The sequence below is a fragment of the Eretmochelys imbricata genome, chromosome 28, assembly GCF_965152235.1.
Source record: "Eretmochelys imbricata isolate rEreImb1 chromosome 28, rEreImb1.hap1, whole genome shotgun sequence".
Taxonomy (NCBI): domain Eukaryota; kingdom Metazoa; phylum Chordata; order Testudines; family Cheloniidae; genus Eretmochelys; species Eretmochelys imbricata.
Window position 1 is genome coordinate 4,084,981 of NC_135599.1, and position 16,834 is coordinate 4,101,814.

At 50.9% G+C, this 16,834-nt stretch overlaps 1 protein-coding gene and 1 long non-coding RNA gene across 2 annotated transcripts in view; one reads left to right on the forward strand and one right to left on the reverse strand.

Annotated features, from left to right (window-relative positions):
* Positions 1 to 16,834, reverse strand: part of LOC144258246 (uncharacterized) — a 640,730-nt gene that overhangs the window by 158,784 nt on the left and 465,112 nt on the right. The gene's annotated exons all lie outside the window — the stretch shown is intronic.
* LOC144258345 (uncharacterized) lies at positions 12,337 to 14,885 on the forward strand. The gene is made up of 3 exons (XR_013344682.1): positions 12,337 to 12,557; positions 13,122 to 13,265; positions 14,709 to 14,885. It is a non-coding gene; the product is annotated as an uncharacterized LOC144258345 (long non-coding RNA).

Below are 16,834 nucleotides of genomic sequence, written 5' to 3' on the forward strand. Positions count from 1 at the left end.
ATGCTCTGCTGCTGGAGCTCCCTTGTCTGGATTCCCCCAGCCAGCATTCAAGGTCTGTGTGATCAGTAACCCTGGACCAGCCGCTCTGACCCCAGCAGCCTGCTTCTTACACCCCAAGCACATTCTGGTCTGGGTGGAGAAGGCTCTGGGTTTGAGAGAAGGCCAGGGGTAGGAAGCTTCTGTTCGTTATGCTGGACCTAACCCCCCGTTTTACTTGTGCAAACAGGAGATATTTGACACTGTGCGATTCTGCTCCTGTGCTCTCTTCCCACAGCGTTCAGCAGCAGGGGAGGGTCTCTGGTCGTGTGTGTGTCACTGGCATGCTGGGGTGATGCTGGAACAGGACAGAGCAGAGGTGGCATTGTGGGGGTGGCGTGAACCTCATCTCTTCCGTTCCCCTTCCAAGAACCGAGGGGACAGGAATCCTTACCCAGCCAGGTCACAGTCTCACAGGTCTCCTGCATGACGTCTATGGAGAGGGCTCTCTGAGCGGGGTCCAGCAGAGCCCCCTCTTCCCTGGTGAAATACACAGCCAGCTCCTCGAAGGTCACCGGCCCCTGAAAGAGCAAGAGCCCCCCACTCAGGACCTGCTGCCCCACTCACGGCCCCACTATTCGTGGGGGAGAGGAGCCAATCAAACGGAAACTCTGGGTGGACCGCAGTCAACAGAGTCCCACCCCCACCCCGCTCAGAGCACCCAGGAAACACCAGGGGGAGGGGGCGAAGAGACACCCCTCCTCTCTCCCAGCAGATCCATCACACACCTACTAGCCACAGACTGATACCGGAGATGCTGCCCCGAGCTGGGTCGAGGGAGAGATCTCTTGTAGGAAGCCCAACACCCTCCTCCTTGTGAAAAGAAAAGGAGGACTTGTGGCACCTTAGAGACTATCCAATTTATTTGAGCATAAGCTTTCGTGAGCTACAGCTCACTTCATCGGATGCAAACTGTGGAAAGTTGAGAAGATCTTTTTATATACACACAAATCATGAAAAAAATACCTCCTCCCACCCCACTCTCCTGCTGGTAATAGCTTATCTAAAGTGATCACTCTCCTTACAATGTGTATGATAATCAAGGTGGCCCATTTCCAGCATAAATCCAGGGTTTAACAAGAACGTCGGGGGGGGGGGCAGGAAAAAACAAGGGGAAATGGGTTACCTTGCATAATGACTTAGCCACTCCTAGAGCTGGATATGAAGCAGGGGAATCTCCCCTCAGCCTGACTGGTGGCTTCCCCCTTCGTATTTCAAGGCACACGCTGGTTAGTTGGGTGAGGCTCCAGCACTAGGAGTCTGGTCCTTTTTCCCAGCCCCATCTAGGTAGGTTATTTTCGGTTCATCAGATTGGAGCATTTCCACCTCCGAACCTCATGGGTCTCTTCCTAGAATCTAGGCCACTTATTAAACAACTCCCAGCAGGTCTGCCACCCCCTGGCCTCCTCCCTTTCTCCACCCTGTGCATTTCCTGCCCCGCTCCAACCTCCAAACCAGATGGTGCAAACCTTCCCCTCTCCCGTGTATTTGCTGTCCCTCTCTCTCCTGCAGGAACAGATCAGAACCCCCTCAATAATCCCTACCTGAGCTGGCTCCTCTGCAGCCATGTCGCTCCCTTGTCCCATGGGAGGACGGGATGAACCGGAAAGAAACATGAGCGTCGTTCTGCAACCTGGCCGGGCAAGAAGGGCTGTTGTGGAAGTTTAGGAACGGGCATTAGTTCATTTCACATCACGCTTCCCCCAGGCTCTTTCCTTGCAGAGCGAGATCCGAGATTCTGCCGTGCTGAGAAAATGCTCAATCTCTGGATTACAGCAGAGACCTGGCCCCTCCTGCCAGGCTAAGCCCACAGACACACTTTTAACCTCCTTTCTCCCTCCCGCATCGCAAAACAAAGTCTCTGAACGCAATCCTAGAAAAAAGCAGAACCAAAGGAGTCCCTTTCGAGGATTCCCTCTGACACTGACCCCACGGCAGCCACACCCCAGCAGGAGGGACATGGAGTCAGGAACTGGGTTTTCCTCTCTCTCATCCTCGTCTTGTCCACAGGAAAGTGATTCTCCCCACACTGCAGTAATACATCTGTCTGGGCAGATGAGAGAGCTGGAAATCTCTTTCAAAACTCTTTTATCCCACGGACCCTGTCAGTCTCTCTATCTCCTTTTCCCTGTGCCCTCTCCATGCCTGTCTGCTAGGAAACTCTCATTCCTGGGTTGTTTGCTCCCCCATGGCTGGATTTGCTCCTGCAAATGGCAGGAGAAATGGGGTGGGGGGCTGTTTCTGTAGAGTCATTTTATAGTCCTTCACTGCCTGCCTGGGATTTCCCCATTGCCTGCCTAGGACCCCCACCTGCCCTCCACCAGGATCTGCCAGCCCATTTGCCTGGGACCCCCTCCTCCTACCAGCAGGACCCCCTGACGCTTTACAGGAGGACCCCTCACTCTGCGCCAGGGACCGCCCCACCACAGCTCTGTGCACTGGGCATGGCAATGGTCCCAGGAGCCAGCTGGGCAATCCCAGACAGAGCCCGTGGCACAGCACCAGGCAGCATCTAATCCCCTGCCCCACCTGCCCAAGAGACCCCAACCCCCACTGGTCTGCAGCCAACAGGCCCCCAGCGATACCCACCTCCAGGACCCATAGCCTTAGGACTGGGCACATCAGAACTACCCCCCAAAACCCCAAACCCTCCAGAAACCACCAACCTGACTAGGGTCCCCCCTGCCCAGCCACCCAGAGGCCTCCCCCTACCACAATGTCCCTTCAGCTCCCGCTGCAATCTCCCCACACAGACATGCACCCCCCCAGCAACAGTGTTCCCTCACAGTGTCTGAGACAAGTGGACAGAAAGTTATCACCACCCCCTGCTGGCCAGTCACACAGGCAGAGGGAGCCCGGGGGGACGCCTCTTTAACAGGAGAAGGGAAGCCATGGAGGGCCAAAATAAGTAAGACATTTCCATACTCTGTCACTAGCAAATAATGGCCACCGTGGATCCACCCCAGAGTTGGCTACAGCTTTGCACTGCGGGAAGCCCCCCCTCACAGAGACCCTTTGTCATGGGGTTTGGGATATTTCTGGACCCACGCTGCACTCAGAGGGACCTCCTCATCCCGTGCCAGCTGGAGAAAAGAAAAGGGTCCAGCCAACTCTCCTGTTACCAACTGGGAACCACCCATCCCCCAAACAGGGGGAGGCCCCTGGCTTTGATGGGTATTGAATATATGGCTAGTCTCTTTGATCAGCAAACATTTTTAACAGAGAGAAAGGAGGGAACAAATGATTCTCAAAGGAGAGGGAAAGATGATCATTGTTGCAGGGGGGTTAATTTCCCAACCAGGATGGAGAAGGACTCAGGGCGACAGGTTCCCCCCAAGGAAGGACAATGTGCTCGGATTTAGAGACATGGGGAACAGCCCCAAACCCAAGAGGATTTTTAATTGACATTTAATAATGACATCGTAAGAGGGAAACCTGAGATTGGAGATCAGTGTTCAGAAATGAAAGAAAAAGGGTGGAAATCTGAGGGATTTTGGATACATTTATGCAAATTATAGAGAGGGAAGTGGAAAATGAGAGGGATTTTATAGCAGTTGTTGATAGGAGGTAAAAGCTGAGTGTATTTCCCACCACTATTTGGTCAATGAATAGAGCGGAAATGGGCAACATTGGCAAACGTTTTAGATCCATATTCAGGAATCTGAGAAAAGGTGTCAATCTGAGATTTTCGTCGTCATTTATAATTACAGAGACAGGGAAAGCTCTCAGGGGCATATTCAATTAGAAGGAGACAACTAGAGTCAAAGTGGGGCAAACGTTGAGGGTATTTTTAAGAATCTTTGAGACGTACAGAGAAAACGTGTCACAAACTACGCAACTGAGAACATGGGATAAACGCCAAGACCGGGGGGGATTTTATGTGGCTATTAAAGAACTAGCTGGAAAAGGGGGACCGTTTGTGATATAAAATCCAGCCTGTCCAATACATAAACAGAAAGTGATGGTCCCCCCCCCCACGGCCCCCGTTCACCTGGGCAGCAGCGAGCCCTCTGAGGGGCTGACTGAAGGGGGCGGGGGGGGGAGCTGGAAGGCTCCCTGCGGGCGGGAAGCGGCAGTGGGGGATGGGCAGGTGGGGGGCAGTCACTTTCCTGCCCCCCCCGCCCAGCGCTCCCCCCCCCCGGGGTCTCCCACTCACCGGGGCGGGTCCCAGCTGGACAAAGCCCCCCCCCGGCAGGGCACGGGGGGGTTAATGACGGACCCCACCCCGCACAGACCACGGAGGGGAGCCGCAGCTGCTTCTCCTACAGATCCGACACGAGGCAGCGCCTGGTCTGCTCCAAGCCCCGCCCCCAGACGCTGCCCCGCCCCCTTACGCTGCCCCCCCCCTTTCGCTGCCCCGCCCCCGGTCTGCTCCAGGGCCCGCCCCCAGACGATGCCCCGCCCCCGGTCTGCTCCAGGCTCCGCCCCCAGGCGCTGCCTCGTGTCGGGTCTCTCGGAGGAGCAGCTGCGGCTCCCCTTCGGGGTCTGTGCTGGGGGGTCCCGTCATTAACCCCCCGTGCCCGGCCGGGGGGAGCTTTCTCCAGCTGGGACCAGCCCCTGGCTCTGCCCGCCCCCGACCCGGTGAGTGGGAGACCACCCGAGGGGAGAGAGCTGGTGCGGGGGCAGGAAAGTGACTCTCTGCCCCCGGCACGGCTGGGATTGGGGGGGGGCAGAGACTGGGGCCCGGCGGGCGGGGTCCATTATGGAGTGTTGGAGGGGTAGACGCCGGAGTTGCGGGGGGTGGGGGTTTGAACTGTCACTGTGAAGCCAGGAAATTCCCGGGGGGGAAGTGGGGGGCGGCGGGGGAGATAATTGGATCCCCTTCCCCCCCCACGGGCACGAATGCCCCCCAGTTTTCCCCTTTTCTCTCTCGGTAGCTCACACGTGGTTGTAAACTCCCCCCCACCCCCCCCCCATTGATCCGCTCTCTCGTCTCCCCTGATCCCCCCCCGTCTCTCCCTCCTCCTCACATGTCCATTGAAACTCCCCTCCCGTGGGGGGGGCGGGATTTCCCTCCCCCCCGGTTTTATCCGCAGTTATTTGTCCCGGTGTCGGTGGGAAGTTGGAGCCCGGAGCCATCCCTCAACCTGGCTGCCCCGGCGTGGGGGTGGGAGGAGACGCCGGGTCTCTGCCGGGGCGGGGAAGGGAGGGGACGTGTCCCCCATGGGGCTGCCCCCGATCCCCGCTTCCGAGTCCCACTTGCTGCCCCCAACTGCCGCACCGTTGCCCCCAGCCCCCACCTACCCCCCACCTGCCAATCCCCCACTACCGCCCCCTCACCTCCCCCAGGGAGCCCTCCAGCTCCCGCCCCCCGCCCCCTCCAGTCAGCCCCTCAGAGGGCTCCCTGCTGCCCAGGTGAACGGGGGCGGGTGGGGGGGGGGGGGGACGATCACTCTCTGTTTATGTATTGGACAGGCTGGATTTTATATCACAAACGATCCCCCTTTTCCAGCTCGTTCTTTAATAGCCACAAAAAATCCCCCCCAGTCTTCGCGTTTATCCCATGTTCTCAGTTGCGTAGTTTGTGACACGTTTTCTCTGTACGTCTCAAAGATTCATAAAAAAGTTTAGGGGGACTTGTGGCCCTTAGAGACTAATCAATTTATTTGAGCATGAGCTTTCGTGAGCTACAGCTCACTTCATCGGATGCATACCGTGGAAACTGCAGAAGACATTATATAAACAGAGACCATGAAACAATACCCCCTCCCACCCCACTCTCCTGCTGGTAATAGCTTATCCAAAGTGATCATCAAGTTGGGCCACTTCCAGCACAAATCCAGGTTTTCCAGCACAAATCCAGGTTTTCCAGCACAAATCCACCCTCCGCCCCACCCCCCCGCCCCAAACAAACTCACTCTCCTGCTGGTAATAGCTTATCCAAAGCGACCACTCTCCCTACAATGTGCATGATAATCAAGGTGGGCCATTTCCAGCATAAATCCAAGTTTAACCAGAACGTCGCCCTGAGTCCTTCTCCATCCTGATTGGGAAATGAACCCCCCTGCAACAATGATCATCTTTCCCTCTCCTTTGAGAATCATTTGTTCCCTCCTTTCTCTCTGTTAAAAATGTTTGCTGATAAAAGAGACTAGCCATATATTCAATACCCATCAAAGCCAGGGGCCTCCCCCTGTTTCGGGGATGGGTGGTTCCCAGTTGGTAACAGGAGAGTTGGCTGGACCCTTTTCTTTTCTCCAGCTGGCACGGGATGAGGAGGTCCCTCTGAGTGCAGCGTGGGTCCAGAAATATCCCAAACCCCATGACAAAGGGTCTCTGTGAGGGGGGCCTTCCCGCAGTGCAAAGCTGTAGCGAACTCTGGGGTGGATCCACAGTGGCCATTATTTGCTAGTGACAGAGTATGGAAATTTCTTAGTTATTTTGGCCCTCCATGGCTTCCCTTCTCCTGTTAAAGAGGCGTCCCCCCGGGCTCCCTCTGCCTGTGTGACTGGCCAGCAGGGGGTGGTGATAACTTTCTGTCCACTTGTCAGACACTGTGAGGGAACACTGTTGCTGGGGGGGTGCATGTCTGTGTGGGGAGATTGCAGCGGGAGCTGAAGGGGCATTGTGGTAGGGGGAGGCCTCTGGGTGGCTGGGCAGGAGGGACCCTAGTCAGGTTGGTGGGTTCTGGAGGGTTTGGGGTTTCGGGGGGTAGTTCTGATGTGCCCAGCCCTAAGGCTATGGGTCCTGGAGGTGGGTATCACTGGGGGCCTGTTGGCTGCAGACCAGTGGGGGTGGGGGTCTCTTGGGCAGGTGGGGCAGGGGATTAGACGCTGCCTGGTGCTGTGCCAGGGGCTCTGTCTGGGATTGCCCAGCTGGCTCCTGGGACCATTGCCATGCCCAGTGCACAGCGCTGTGGTGGGGCGGTCCCTGGCGCAGAGTGAGGGGTCCTCCTGTAAAGCATCAGGGGGTCCTGCTGGTAGGAGGAGGGGGTCCTAGGCAAATGGGCTGGCAGATCCTGCTGGAGGGCAGGTGGGGGTCCTAGGCAGGCAATGGGGAAATCCCAGGCAGGCAGTGAAGGACTATAAAATGACTCTACAGAAACAGCCCCCCACCCCATTTCTCCTGCCATTTGCAGGAGCAAATCCAGCCATGGGGGAGCAAACAACCCAGGAATGAGAGTTTCCGAGCAGACAGGCATGGAGAGGGCACAGGGAAAAGGAGATAGAGAGACTGACAGGGTCCGTGGGATAAGAGTTTTGAAAGAGATTTCCAGCTCTCTCATCTGCCAAGACAGATGTATTACTGCACTGTGGGGAGAATCACTTTCCTGTGGACAAGATGAGGATGAGAGAGAGGAAAACCCAGTTCCTGACTCCACGTCCCTCCTGCTGGGGTGTGGCTGCCGTGGGGTCAGTGTCAGAGGGAATCCTCGAAAGGGACTCCTTTGGTTCTGCTTTTTTCTAGGATTGCGTTCAGAGACTTTGTTTTGGGATGTGGGACGGAGAAAGGAGGTTAAAAGTGTGTCTGTGGGCTTAGCCTGGCAGGAGGGGCCAGGTCTCTGCTGTAATCCAGAGATTGAGCATTTTCTAAGCACGGCAGAATCTCAGATCTCGCTCTGCAAGGAAAGAGCCTGGGGGAAGCGTGATGTGAAATGAACTAATGCCCGTTCCCAAACCTCCACAACGGCCCTTCTCGCCCGATCAGGCTGCAGAACGACGCTCACGTTTCGTTCCGGTTCATCCCGTCCTCCCATGGGACAAGGGAGTGACATGGCTGCAGAGGAGCCAGCTCAGGTAGGGATTATTGGGGGGGTTCTGATTTGTTCCTGCAGGAGAGAGAGGGGCAGCAAATACACGGGAGAGGGGAAGGTTTGCACCGTCTGGTTTGGAGGTTGGAGCGGGGCAGGAAATGCACAGGGTGGAGAAAGGGAGGAGACCAGGGGGTGGCAGACCTGCTGGGAGTTGTTTAATAAGTGGCCTAGATTCTTTGAACAGACCCATGAGGTTCGGAGGTGGAAATGGTCCAATTTGGTGAACAGAAAATAAGCCACGTAGATGGGGCTGGGAAAAAGGACCAGACTCCTAGTGCTGGAGCCTGACCCAACTAACCAGCGGGTGCCTTGAAATATGAAGGGGGAAGCCACCAGTCTGGCTTAGGGGAGATTCTCCTGCCTCATATCCAGCTCCTCACAAGGAGGAGGGTGTTAGGCTTCCTACAAGAGATCTCTCCCTAGACCCTGCTCGGGGCAGCATCTCCGGTATCAGTCTGTGGCTAGTAGGTGTGTGATGGATCTGCTGGGAGAGAGGAGGGGTGTCTCTTCGCCCCCTCACCCTGGTGTTTCCTGGGTGCTCTGAGCGGGGTGGGGGTGGGACTCTGTTGACTGCCGTCCACCCAGAGTTTCCGTTTGATTGGCTCCTCTCCCCCACGAATAGTGGGGCTGTGAGTGGGCAGCAGGTCCTGAGTGTGGGGCTCTTGCTCTGTCAGGGGCCGGTGACCTTCGAGGAGGTGGCTGTGTATTTCACCAGGGAGGAGGGGGCTCTGCTGGACCCCGCTCAGAGAGCCCTCTCCAGAGACGTCATGCAGGAGACCTGTGAGACTGTGACCTGGCTGGGTAAGGGTTCCTGTCCCCTCGGTTCTTGGAAGGGGAACGGAAGAGATGAGGTTCACGCCACCCCCACAATGCCACCTCTGCTCTGTCCTGTTCCAGCATCACCCCAGCATGCCAGTGACACACACATGACCAGAGACCCTCCCCTGCTGCTGAACGCTGTGGGAAGAGAGCACAGGAGCAGAATCGCACAGTGTCAAATATCTCCTGTTTGCACAAGTAAAAGGGGGGGTTAGGTCCAGCATAACGAACAGAAGCTTCCTACCCTTGGCCTTCTCTCAAACCCTGAGCCTTCTCCACCCAGACCAGAATGTGCTTGGGGTGTAAGAAGCAGGCTGCTGGGGTCAGAGCGGCTGGTCCAGGGTTACTGATCACACAGACCTTGAATGGTGGCTGGGGGAATCCAGACAAGGGAGCTCCAGCAGCAGAGCATTGAAACTCAGCCAGGATTACAGATGACACAACTCCTCACTGCTCCGGATTGCCCCGTGCATGGGACGATGGCCTCGGTTGCTGGTGAAAATCCTTGAGACCTGGAGAGTTGCTCCCCCCATCCCCATGTGCAATAGCCACAATCTCTCTTCTCTCCAGACTTGGTTTTTTGAGTCCTTCATTCCTGAAGTCACATGACCCCGATTCTTATTTTTCACATTCTGCTTTTCTAGACTATTTAGAGTCTGTTGCTTCTGAATGATAGTTTCTAATTTCCCAGTGTTCTCCACACCCAGGGATTTTCCTACTCCCTCCCATTGCACTGGACTCACTAGGTTCCCTGGTATTTAAGAACGGCCACACTGGGACAGACCAAAGGTCCATCTAGCCCAGTGTCCTGTCTTCCGACAGTGACCAGCACCGGGCGTCCCAGAGGGAATGAACAGAACAGGGAATCATGAAGTGATTCATCTCCTGTCACCCATTCACAGCTTATGACAAACAGAAGTTAGGGACACCATCCCTGCCCATCCTGGCTAATAACCATTCATGGACCTGTCCTCAATAGATTTCTCACGGTGTTTGTTTTTTTTTTTTTTGTAACCCTATTATAATCTTGGCCTTCACAACGTCCTCTGGCAAGGAGTTCCCCAGGTTGACTGTGCGTTGTTTGAAGAAATACTTCCTTTTGTTTCTTATAAACCTGCTGCCTATTAATTTGATTGGGTGATTCCTAGTCCTTGTGTTCTGAGAAGGAGTAAATAACACTTCCTTCTTTACTTTCTCCACAGCAGACATGCTTTTATAGACCTCTCTCATTTGCCCTCTTGTCTCTTTTCCAAGCAGAAAAGTCCCAGTCTTACATACCTCTCCTCATACAGAACCTGCTTCATACTCCTAGTCCGGGTTTTTTTGCCCTTTTCTGAACCTTTTCCAATTGCAATGTATCTTTTTTGAGATAGGCCGACTACATCTGCACACAATATTCAAGATGTGGGCGTACCATGGATTTATATAGAGGCAAGTTATGTCCTGTCTTATTATCTATCCCTTTCTTAATGATTCCCAACACCCTGTTCCATTTTTGACTGCCTCTGCACCCTGAGTGGATGTTTTCAGAGAACTATCGACAATGACTCCAAGATCCCTCTGTTGAGTGGAAACAGCTCATTTAGAGCCCATAATTTTATATGTATAGTTGGGATTATGTTTTCCAATGGGCTGCACTAGGTGCTATCCTGACATCTAGGACTGCTGAGATCCTGCGTTCAGTGATATCCCTGCCCTTCCTGTTCCCTTTCTCCACTGAACCCCACCAGCCCATTCTTAGTGTTCCCAGCTTCCCCAGGACTCTCTCATTGTGTCTGGACCTCTCTCTCTCTGCAAGAAGCAGTTCCAGGGAGACTTGTCCTCTGTCTGGAGTCTTCAACTTCTGGGACATGGATTTACTTTCTCTGTGTTTTAGGAGATGCTTTGAAATTGAGTGTCTGTGACATTAACCACAGTACAATCTTGACTGGTTGAACAGCTGTTTCCCCTCAGTTGCCCAAGCTGGGGTGGCTTTTCCACTGCTTTACTGTGAGAACAGCCACTCCTGGGCAGTTAACACCCAGTCTCCAGCATGTAACTCGCTCCCAGCTACACAGTATTGAGCGCTGTTAGTCAGCGACTCACGAATTACAATGCACCACAGGAGAACCCCAGAAAATTCTCTGGTCCCGGACTTTTGTGCATCTTTCACTGTCCAGCACACTACTGAACGACGCAAGGTCATATGAAGTCTGTCATTTCATCAGTGGAAAATGACACGTGCCAGCCTTGTTATCCCAAATGGCTTTTCCAACACACTTTAATCCCAACACACTGGTTAGATGAAACAATAAAATGAGATGGCTAACTACCGGCAAAAAAACCATATTAATTGACTACAGGTAATGAGGTATAAAAGCCAGAATTGTTTACAAAAGAAATGCAAGATAAAACCCAAACTAACATCTAAGTTAACAAGCTAAAACGGATACAAAGCAAATGTTTCTCTCACCATATCCTGAGGTAGGCTGGCTGTCCTTTCAGCCAGAAGTCCCCCTAATTCGCCCCTGCTGCCAAGTTCCGTTTCTTCAGGAGCTGTCATGAGCAGAGGAAAAGGGGGAGAGAGAGAGTCTCAAGCATTTTCCTCCCCTCTTTTTATAATTCAGTCCTTTGTACGACAAACAACTTCAGTTCTCAGCTGAGTCATGGTGACCGCCTCTATGTTGTAGATATGAGCTTCAAGTGGTCCCTGTGAAGGAATGTAAAAGTCGTCTTCACACCTTCCCCCTCCTGGAGAATGGCAATTTGACCAGCTGCTTGCCTTGCTGTTTCTGAGGAACTGGTCTGAGGGTGTTCCCCAGAATTGTAACTTTTTCACTAATATGATACAGTAAAATCTCATAATTTTACATAGTGTTGCTACACGTATTTTAACAGGAGGATAATATTCTGTAGATTATGCATTTTCAAATGATACCTCAAACAAGCCATCCTATGTAAATAATTGATCATAGTTTTCTAGAAGAGTGAACATAGGGGTTGTGACAGGGTCAGGCCAGATGGCTAAGTAGGTCCCTTTTCCTTGGGTAAAGTAACAGAACAATCAGGAACCTTCTGGAGACCAGTAAGACAGGCTGATTAGAACACCTGCAGCCAATCAAGAAGCTACTTGAATCAATTGAGGCAGGCTAATCAGGGCACCTGGGTTTTAAAAAGGAGCTCACTTCAGTTAGTGAGGTGCGTGTGAGGAGCTGGGAGCAAGGGGAACGAAGAGCTGAGAGTGAGAACATGGACTGTTGGAGGACTGAGGAGTACAAGCATTATCAGACACCAGGAGGAAGGTGATGTGATGATGAAATTGCAATGAATCGTGCTAGATATGTCATGTAAGGTGTAAGTGAAAATGCTATGATTTTCCAAGTATGATCATTTTGTTTCTATGTTTTGTACCACCTTTGTGTTGTGAGTTATAGACATGTAGGGTATATCTGTATTTCCAGACTTGTGCAGTGTTTCTGGGTGACGCCCCCGGACAGACTGGCATCAGCACTGCCGAGCCTCTTCACTGGCCTGTCAAGGGTCATCAGCTGTACAATGAGCCCATGAAAAGAACCAAGGGGATACACCTATTGAGTCAGCAAGACATGCAGGGGTATGCCTGTGTACTGAGAACTCCAGGGCTTTTCCATGCCATGTGCTGTGAAGCTTGTGTTTGGGAGTCAGGAAGTACAAGCCACAAGGCAAAGGGAATAGAAAGGGCAGCTGCATCATCTTCATTTTCTCTTCAATCCCTCTTCCTACCTCTGGAGCAACTTCTCTGCAAACTGAAGCCTTGAACAAAGGACTGAATGACCCATCCAAGCTGTGGATGTGTTCCAGACGGACTTTCAAGCCAGGAACTCACCAATACTGTGAAGAACCCGATATATAGATTTCTGAATGTATCTGACCTTTGCTTCTTTCCTTTAGTTTAGAGGCTAAAGGATTGGCTGGCAGCCTGGTATTTTGGGTAAGATCCAAACCTTTTTTTTAAGTTCAGGCTTGACAAAGCCCTGGCTGGGATGATTTAATTGGGGATTGTTCCTGCTTTCAGCAGGGGGTTGGACTAGATGACCTCCTGAGGTCCCTTCCAACCCTGAGATTCTATGATTCAAACCTGTGCTGACCTGGTAATATGGCTGACCCTTTGGGGTCAGAACATTGTGTTTCTGTGACCAGAATTTTTAAATAAGCTCTCACTGTACCGAACATAGGTGCTGATTGGGAGTCAGAGAACTGGAATGCAATAAAGGGGGCTGTGTGATCTTTTTCAGCTTCTCAATAACCAGTGTGGGGGATCAGAAGCAGAGTTTGTGACTGGTCGGTGATTTTAACTTCAGTGTTAGCCATCAGTTCTGGGAGCATCTTCTTTCCCTTTTTTAGCCTGCCCTGACCTTAGCGTTTTCAGTCAGGACTCCCCAAGGCACACCAGGTCACACTAAGCACTGAAGTTAAATTAATAGAATGTTTTGTTTTTTTATGACAAAGTCTTATGCAATCACCTGAACTCCTTTGTTTTCTTTCATCTGAGCAGGGTTTCCCATTTCCAAACCTGATGTGTTTTCCCAGCTGGAACAAGGGGAAGAGCCATGGGTCTCAGAGCTCCAGGGTTCAGAGGAAAGACAGACCCTGAGAGCTCCCTGCAATGGTGAGGAAACATGAAACCAACTCAGAATCTGTAAGTGCCTGAAGGAAACCTATGGGATGCCCTACAAAGCCCTTGGGAGGTCACTCAGTTCATTATTGTCTCTAGCAGGGGTCATAACCTCAGGGTAACTATAGCTCATGGCTTCCTGTAGATCCTAGCAGACATCAGGCAGTAGCTTCCTCCCTTCCCCCCATGAATTTGATGGGATGTGAAGGCTGAATTGATCTCCTCCTCTCTCCCATTTAGGGGAAGTGTTTGGAGGAGTTCAGTTCCTGTTTTTATTGGACCTCTCTCCAGCACTTTTTTTCCTACATCAGACTCGCTATGCCTGGAGATGAAAGTGTCAAAAACCTGGAAGGGGAATTCAGATGGATCCCAAGCACCGTGTGATCATTTGGAGTTTAAATCCCAGGTTCCATCAATTGGTAAAGCCACTTCTGGCAAGGAGGCTGTTTTGTCCCCCATTATGGGGGATGCTAGGTTACTAAAAAATTTTAAATAACCTAACTAATTCTATGGCATGGGGAATGGTCCCCTTCATGATGCAGATGTTGAGGAAATAGAAGTGGGTTTTTTATTGAATTTATCCTTTGTAGGTGCTAAAAACAAGTGTATGAAATGAAATCAGTGTTGGAAATCTAATAGCTGCAGAGAAATAGCTAGTTTTGAATAGAAACTCCAGCTCTGATAACTAACAGGCCTGTATCCAGTCCCTTGCCTGGAATTGTGCCACCAAATTAAAGAAAAGCCGGGCATGTTTAAGGAAGCCATTCCTCACTAACACTGCTGAGATTTTGAGTGCTTTTGTAAAGGATTCTACTTCAGAGAAGTGTACATTTACCCTAACCAAGGCCAAGGATTTGGAAAGAACTGGGGTTGAATGAGTACACGCTCCGTTCTTGGTTTCCATCCCAGTAAAAGAAGCTATGGTGACCAAAGACCCAAGGAAAATTGTTTGTTTGTACAACTCACTGATTACAGATCCAAAGCATGCCAGGGTTAGATTGAGAACAATCATCCTTCACCATTTGGATCCAAAGAGAGAGAGTGCTTCATAGGACATTCCCTCCTCGTGGATTCCAAACTGGGTGCCTGATTGGGTAATGTCAAAGTCAGATTCAGGACTCACATAATTTGTCAGGCCACTCTGTTTATTAGCAAAGCACTTTGCCAATGCACCCAGATATGTGAGCCCCCTGCAAAGGCTCAAGCTAACTTGTTTATACAGATAAGCCAATTGAACATAAGAGAGAAAAGGAAGCAGAAACTGACAACTATACATACGTATCTTACTTGCATACTAATGTTTACCAATCTCCCAGCTCAGTAGGAGCTCTAAGTTAATTAGTTTGAGGACCCATTGTCTCACACTCCTTAATGTTTCTCTTCTTGACAACTATATTTCAACAAACCCTTCAAGTAGCATTTCTGTAATGAATTCTAATTTCAATATAATTCTTTCTATTTTCACAGAAACCAGGACTTTCAGGCTGTGGAAATGATGGTAACCAATGAGGCAAGGAACGTGTCCGGTTCCAATTTCAGACTTCCAGATACTCGCATGTTGAGTCCTGATTCTCTGGTTTTGTGTCTGATGCTCCGGCTTCACAATAAAGCTGATGTTGGCACAGCTGCCCCAATGTAGCTGCACTGGTGTAGCATGCTATTACAGATGCTCTAAGGCAATGGGAGAGATCTCTCCCGTCGGACTTCATTAGTCCAGCCCCCTCAAGCTATATGTCCTGCTGACGTAGCGCTATCTACACAGGGCGTTAGGGCTGTGTAACTACATTGCTCAACTCTGGATTTTTCACACCCATGAGCAATATAGTTATACCGATAAATGCCTTTAGTGTAGGACAGTTTTCTCTTGTGTTTTATGCATTTACATCCCTTCTCCTCTACCTCCTCCTACTTTGAAAGATTAAAAAGTGTGAAAAGAGAGATTTTTTTTTTTTCCTCGTGATGCAAACATTCCCACATAGGAGACCCCTTCCACCAACACACATGGCAGAAGAACCAGCGATATATGAACTCAGAGAATTGGTTGGGACCTACGTTGGGACAAACCAGAACTAGAGCCAAGGTTCGGTTCTTGGCAACGGGGATTAAAAGAAAATGAACTCATATGACAAGAATTTGAGCTCTTTGAATATGTTATTGTTTCCAATGAAAATGAATTTATTAGTTAAAGAGTAGGAGACTAAGTGTGTGATAATCTGAATCACTTTGTAAAACAAAGTGTCTTGTTTTTTGTTTTGTTAGTCATAGAGGAAGTGACAGCTGATCTTGAAAAGTTAATTTGCTTTAATTTACCCCCTGTAGTGTAAGGAGTTCTGGTAGAAAACCTCACTCCAATGGTTGGGGTGGAAGAATGTGTGTGAGAGTGTATAAGTGAATATTGGCCCAGTATAGATTTTAAATTTTTGTGTTTCAAATAGAACTTATTTTGCTTAGTGTCAAAGTCTATTTTTAGTGAAAGCAAAATTATTCGAAGAGACAATTTGCAGAAGTTTTTACAAGTTCTTACACTTAGACTGTAAGGGTCACTGACTTCCCCACTTCTCTAATTTGCAAAGGAAAGTCATCTGTCATAGGATATGTTCAGCAGGTAGGAAAGTTGCAGTCCTCAACCACCAAGGAAAAGGCTGAAGTCCATTACCTTTTAGGTCAATAAGCCATCTAAAGTCTGGTCTATGCTGAAAAGCGATGTTGACGTAGCCACCTCTCTCAGGGGTGTGAAAAGTCCACTCCACTGAGAGAAGTAGTTAATGTGACCTCAGGCCCAGCGTAGACAGTGTTAGGTTGTCAGAAGAGTACTTCCAGTGTTTGAAGTATAGACAGAGCCTGAGACAGACTGACCCCTATGGGAAGTGAGTCATGACATGAAGTCCAATTTTGACCCATTTCCCTATATGTGAGAGAGGTACTAGTATGGAGGGCTGGGCCAGCTGTCCGATCGCCTGGTTCCTCAACTGTAGCTACAGCTCTTAGTACCCATCCACCCAAAGACTGAGAGAAATGGAGAGTTCCAACCATTGTTATTTTAGTATCTTATTGTTCCTTTCTCTGTTTTTTGTGCTGGTCTTTCTATTATATCAGGGTGTGAGGGTATAGCTCAGTCCATGTTGTGACAAAGCTCTGTCCTTGTCTCTATGGGTCCCACGTTTCCTGGTAGATTTTGCTAGCCTCAGAGGCTCACTGTGACCCTCCACATAGCCCTGCTCTCTCTCTAGAGGCAAGGGCCACAGCTTACTGAGCCATCATAAGCCAGCAAGGGAGGTGAGGAGAAGCAACCCCCCCTCGCACAATCTCTGTTTCCCAGTATCCATGATTAATCAGGGAGGAGAGGAGAGGGGAGGGGAGAGGGGAGCCCGGGCCCGCCCTCTACTCTGGGCTCCAGCCCGGGGACCCTAATAGTAGCAGCTATGGTAGCTGACTTTTGGGAAATAGGACGTGTACAATTCCCTGGGCCGCTTCCCCACAGCAGCCCCCACTCAGTATCTCCTTCGCTATTACCTCAGGGCCTCCTTCCTTGCACCTGATGTGGATTTGCACTGCTTGGTTCCTCCAACAGCACGGCTTCCTCCTACAGATCC